The 6,431-nt window shown below is 42.0% G+C and overlaps 1 long non-coding RNA gene across 1 annotated transcript; it reads left to right on the top strand.

Annotated features, from left to right (window-relative positions):
• Positions 1-271: 271 nt before the first annotated feature.
• On the top strand, positions 272-5,237 carry LOC147494918 (uncharacterized). The gene is made up of 3 exons (XR_015197521.1): positions 272-460; positions 541-578; positions 4,801-5,237. It is a non-coding gene; the product is annotated as an uncharacterized LOC147494918 (long non-coding RNA).
• The last annotated feature ends 1,194 nt before the right edge of the window (positions 5,238-6,431 follow it).

Here is a 6,431-nt window from a genome sequence, read left to right as displayed (position 1 = left end):
TGGAGGTGATAAGAGGGGAATCCACTTGCATTGGGAATGCTCTTACAATTTTCTTAAATGACATGTTTAACAATTGAGATTTTTTATTAGTAACACTTATACATCCGTTAGAAAGTTATCCACGCACGCTTATGATTCGTTAGAAATGCTATTAACCGTTGCTTAAATACTGGAATTATTTTGTAACATTTATTTAGTTATTTAGTGTTTCAGTATGTGTTAGAAATTAAAAAATTAAAAAAGGAAAAAATAAAAGTGAGATTGGAATAAAAGGGCGGGAGTTTGTGCTGATCAAAAAGTGGAAACAAATTTATTGAAATACCCGATTAATCCTTTTCTCTTCTCTTCTTTTCTTCTTACGTGTGCCTATGGTTTTTAATTTTGTATGGCTAGGGTTTCGAGATCTTCATTGTAGGCGTAATTGTTCAATCTACTGAACAAAGGATTCTCTTTAACCGAGGTAAGTTATTTTGGTTGATTTTTAAACAAAAAAAAATATTTTGATGGGAATTTCGTTAAAGTTGATTTCTATTTCTTCAGGTTCTAATTCAAATATCAATCAATTCGTTTCTCTGTTCGTAAGTGTGAGGGAGTAATATTCACATCTAATGAATATTAGACACGTGTCCAGCATAAACAGAAATACCACACCAACCTCATGTCAACGTCCTCAAAGCTCGCTTCATAAGCAGCTCGCCTCATGTAGGTGGTCTACTTCAGCTCGCTCCAAGATAATGTAGGTCGAACAGACGATCCCACACAGAACGCCTCGACTTATGACACCATCTCTTATCCATATGCAATCATTACCAAAGCTGTACTTGCACAAATCACTACCACCAGCTACTGACCACTGTCGCAAGCTACTTACCCAGACTACTAATCCCCATCATCACAGCAGACCTCTAAAGACAGTTCTCGCACGCCTCCTTAATCTAGACCCCACATTTGTGGTACACTTTACACGTGGTAGGCGAGGATTCACTCTCAACATCTATAAATACCCCTCCTATGAACTACGCCAGACCTAATTCTTCTCTCCCCTCAGAATCGAGAGCAAAATACGTAGGTAGTTCGCTCCTAAGCCGAACTTGGTCCCATCAAATAATCCATTTCAGTTCCCATTCAACTGTGTATGTAAAGGAAAGCTAAATCACGCCTTTACATTGGCGCCGTCTGTGGTCTCGATTTTTTAAGAAACCACCTAACAAATTCTAACACCATAAACCAAAATTCTCAAGCCCACGAAGCATGGAAAGCCTCGAAGCTTAAATCCATAGTTTAGTCGGTCAACTAGGCACAATGAACGGACACATTACCCTGCTCCGGCGGGAAAAGTCTACAAATTAACAGTATTTTGTTCTAATTTCTTTTGGATATTAGTTCGATCTAGTGCAGGTCAATCAAGCTCCAATGCACACTGGGAGCTAGCCACAACCATCTCCGGACTGGGGCTCATTGTTGCCATCTAAACAAGTTCAATTATGTTATTATGATCCATGCATCTCCAAAATTACTACTGTTAGTTCGTACTAACTCTTTGGTGCTAGCTCGTATTTTTATAGGACAATGAAGCTCCAAAACTGGGGCTAACTATAGTCATGCAAATTCAAGACTAGCTATTGACGGGTCTCCAAACCAGGATGCCCATAGACTCACTCGGGTCACAACACCCAGCTGAATATAACGCTCACTCGAGCGCAGAGGTCGTCTCCGCTCCTATTGTCAAGACTCCAGAGGTCGCCTCCGCTCCTATTATCAACACCCCAAAGGTCGCCCCAGCTCCTGTTGGCAAGACCCCAGAGGCCGCCCCAGCTCCTGTTGGCAAGACCCAGAGGTCACCCCAGCTCCTGTTATCAAGACCCCAGAGGTCACCCCAGCTCCTGTTGGCAAGACCCCAGAGGTCACCCCAACTCCTGTTATCAAGACCCTAGAGGTTGCCCCAGCTCCTATTATCAAGACCCCAAAGGTCGCCCCAGCTCCTGTTGGCAAGACCCCAGAGGTCGCCTCCGCTGTTGTTGTCAAGAGCCCAGAGGTCGCACCAACTCCTGTTGCCAAGATCTCCATTCCTCCGGTCGAGAAACAATCACCCGAGACCAGCTCCGCTGAGGTCACTTCATCTTCTACAGCAGTTCAACATGAGGAAATCACTCACAGCTCGTTTTCTACAGAACAAAACACTCTTAGGAGTTCAAACGTGCTCAAGCACAAAACGCTCTCTTGAGCTCATAGGCTCCAGAGCCTTTCCAAGTCTCGCTAGTTGAGGACCTATACTTCTAGGATCAACTCAGTGAGAACGCTCTCAGTGAGCAGTACGCTTTCATAAGTTAACACGCTCTCCGCGAGCAGCACGCTCTCTTGAGCTTACAGGCTTCATAGCCTCTCCAATTCTCGCTAGTTCAGGACCTACATCTTTAGGATCAACTCAGTGAGAACGCTCTCCGTGAGCAATACGCTTTCATAAGCTAACACGCTCTCCGTGAGCAGCACGCTCTCTTGAGCTCATAGGCTCTAGAGCCTCTCCAAGTCTCGCTAATCGAGGACCTACATCTCTAGGATCAATTCAGTGAGAACACTCTCCGTGAGCAATACGCTTTCATAAGCTAACACGCTCTCTTGAGCTTACAAGCTCCATAGCCTCTCCAATTCTCGCTAGTTGAGGACCTACATCTCTAGGATCAACTCAGTGAGAACGCTCTCCGTGAGCAATACGCTTTCATAAGCTAACACGCTCTCCGTGAGCAGCACACTCTCTTGAGCTTACAAGCTCCATAGCCTATCCAATTCCCACTAGTTGAGGACCTACAATGGTAGGATCAACTCAGTGAGAACGCTCTCCGTGAGCCATACATTTTCTTAAGCTAACACGCTCTCCGTGAGCAATACATTTTCTTCAGCTAACAGGTCCCTTGACTGACGCTCTCTTGAGCTTACAGGCTCCATAGCCTCTCCAATTCTCGCTAGTTGAGGACCTACATCTCTAGGATCAACTCAGTGAGAACACTCTCCGTGAGCAATACACTTTCATAAGCTAACACGCTCTCCATGAGTAGCACGCTCTCTTGAGCTTACAGGCTCTATAGCCTCTCCAATTCTTGCTAGTTGAGGACCTACATCTCTAGGATCAACTCATTGAGAACGCTATCCGTGAGCAATACGCTTTCATAAGCTAACACGCTCTCCGCGAGCAGCACGCTCTCTTGAGCTTATATGCTCCATATCCTCTCCAATTCCCACTAGTTGAGGACCTACAACGGTAGGATCAACTCAGTGAGAACGCTCTCCGTGAGCCATACGCTTTCTTAAGGTAACACGCTCTCCGTGAGCAATACGTTTTCTTTAGCTAACAGGTGCCTTGACTTATGCTCTCTTGAGCTTACAGGCTCCATAGCCTCTCCAATTCTCGCTAGTTGAGGACCTACATCTCTAGGATCAACTCAGTGAGAACACTCTCCGTGAGCAATACGCTTTCATAAGCTAACACGCTCTCCGTGAGCAGCACGCTCTCTTGAGCTTACAGGCTCCATAGCATCTCCAATTCTCACTAGTTGCGGACTTACATCTCTAAGATCAACTCAGTGATAACGTTCTCCATAAGCAATACAATTTTTTTAGCACTTCTCGAAAGCGTAACGCTTCCATAAAGCTACAAGGTCCCTTGACCTACGCCTCTCGAAAGCGTAAGCTTCCATAAAGCTTCCAAGGTCCCTTGACCTACTGGAGCAACACACTTACATATGCTAGAACGCACACTCAAGCTCTCTAAGGGTCCCTCGACCTACGCTCAACTCAGTGTAGAACGCTCTCTACGAGCCAACCATTTATTCAAACTAAAAAACTCTCAGGAGTTCCAACGTTCTCCAGCACCATACGCTTTCTGTAGCTCCAAGGCTACTTAACTCTCATGCGCACTCTCAAAAGTTATGCTAAACACGTGCCAATCACGTGCCTGCTTCAATCCACCACTAGTTTGCTATATAATACGGAACGATCTCTCCAGCACGGTGAATATTTCTGTTCACATCCGTTGGCCTCCTCACATATGCTAAACACGTGGCACCATTCTTTCTCAGCAGATCACTTCTCCGTATAAAGCGACCTACTGAGAAGGGGCGCTGTGTGAGGGAGTAATATTCACATCTAATTAATATTAGACACGTGTCCAGCATAAACAGAAATACCACACCGACCTCATGTCAACGCCCCGAAAAGCTTGCTTCATAAGAAGCTCGCCCTCATGTAGGTGGTCTACTTCACCGCTTCCAGATAACGCAGGTCCAATCGCAGACGATCCCACTCGTAACTCACGACTTATGACACCATCTCTTATCCATATGCAATCATTACCAAAGTTGTACTTGCACAAATCACTACCAATAGCTCGACCACCGCCGCAAGCTACTTGCCCGCACTACTAATCCCCATCATCACAAATGGACCTATAAAGACGGTTCGACGCCTCCTTAATCTAGACCCCACGTCTGTGGTACACTTTACAAGTGGTGGGCGAGGATTCACTCTCAACATCTATAAATACCCCTCCTATGAACTACGCCAAACCTGATTCTTCTCTCCCTTCAGAATCGAGAGCAAGATACGTAGGCAGTCCGCTCCTAAGCCGAACTCGGTCCCATCAAATAATCCATTTCAGTTCCCATTCAACTGTGTATGTAAAGGAAAGCTAAATCACGCCTTTACAGTAATGTTCCAATTTCTGTTATTCTTTGAATTTCTAATGCTTTGGGTTTGAACCAATTTTGCTAACTTTTGATCATTCTTTGTTGGAATCATGATTTCAAGTTTTTGAAGATGCCTGCTGCCGTTGCTGTAGTTGCTAACTTCTTACTATGTGTTCGATCTGCTGAAGGTAACAACTAATTTAGTGTTTTCAGTGTAACAGTTTTTCACATTATTAGCTTATGGGTTTGGTTAAAATTACTTTAAATTCAGATCTGAAAGATTGTATCTTTATAGCTTCATATGTGGTGTTCTCATGTTATGTTTCTTGTCAGGTTCTATAATCAGTGAGTTTTTTTCTTTTTACTTCGTTTAAATAGTATTGGCATTGTATTCTTGTAGCTTAATGCAATGCAATTGTCCTAGATTGGAGCATAGGAACCACATTAAAAATCAAATCATCGTTAGGAATTAATATTTACTTGTGCCTCAACCGTAACTTCAAGCTTCAGCTAATGAAGCAGAGGTTTTGCATTAGTGTGAACGGGGCTTACTTGCATCCAGATTTGAGAGTGTTGGCTGATTTTGGCCCTCTTAAACGTACTAGCTATCTCTTATTGTGAGTGTTGTTTTTTTTTTTTTTTTTTTCCTGTTTGTGATATAACAATATTGAGGAATTTATAGCAAAATTTAATGATATCATAATCATCCTCAATTTCGATGATAGTTAATTGGCCCTAGAAACTATTTCTCTTTTGTTTTGGATGTAGATCTTGTGAATGATGGCATGCTAATAGTTTGTCACTTGTCTACATCAAAAAGCTTCATTTGTATTGAACCCGTATTTGACATCCAGGAAATTCTTTTTTCGAAGTTGGAACAATAGGTTAGGAAGTGGGATGTAGTTATATAAGCTGTGATTGGTATTTGGTTCAATTCGCATGTCATCTTTTTATCTCTATAGGTTGTAAAACCACTATGTGCATCCCTGTGCATTTTCTTACGCGTAAAAACTAGTTATGTGATGCATAATGAGCTCCTTCAAAATATACATTGTGCTGAGTGCAAGAAGTATGGTAATAATATCAGTAATTCTATCGATCTTGAATCTTAATAGGGTAATTTCCCAATTAGTAACCCATAATGTCAATGTGTTCCCAAGTAGTAACCACTCTCCAATTTTGACTTTTCAACCTCACTTTTGACACTTTTGCCCTTCTCCATATTTTCAAACAATGCCCGCGTGGACCTACAACACTCTCTCTCTCTACTGCAACACTCTCTCTCCTTATTTGAAGTGATTTGATGGGTGTGTGGATAGATACCACAGATTATCTTAGAGATGAAGAGATGCAAATGAACGGTCACAAACGCATCTGTGGTTTAAAAGCCTCAAGATTCGTAAACATTAAGATGGACGGTTATTTACATTAACACTGTTCATATACTATTTTTATTATAAAAAAATTATTTTTAATAAGAAAAATGTAGAGATATTACAAGAACCAACAAAAACATGAATAATGGTAAAAAATAATAAGATTCTTGTAAAAATAACAAGATAAAAATCATGAATTAAACCAACCCATGTATTAAACCCTTAATATTAAACCCTTAAACCATCAACAAAGGATTAAAACTAAGCAAAATCTACACAAAGATTCATAGGACATGTTCGGGTTCTACAACTATCATCAACAAAATTGCAAAAGCACCGTAAACTAAGACAAAACATAAACCCCAACATAAATACG

The sequence above is a fragment of the Coptis chinensis genome, chromosome 6, assembly GCF_015680905.1.
Source record: "Coptis chinensis isolate HL-2020 chromosome 6, ASM1568090v1, whole genome shotgun sequence".
NCBI classification, from domain to species: domain Eukaryota; kingdom Viridiplantae; phylum Streptophyta; class Magnoliopsida; order Ranunculales; family Ranunculaceae; genus Coptis; species Coptis chinensis.
Note: the sequence above shows the minus strand (reverse complement) of the source record. Positions and strands in the feature narration are given on the sequence as shown.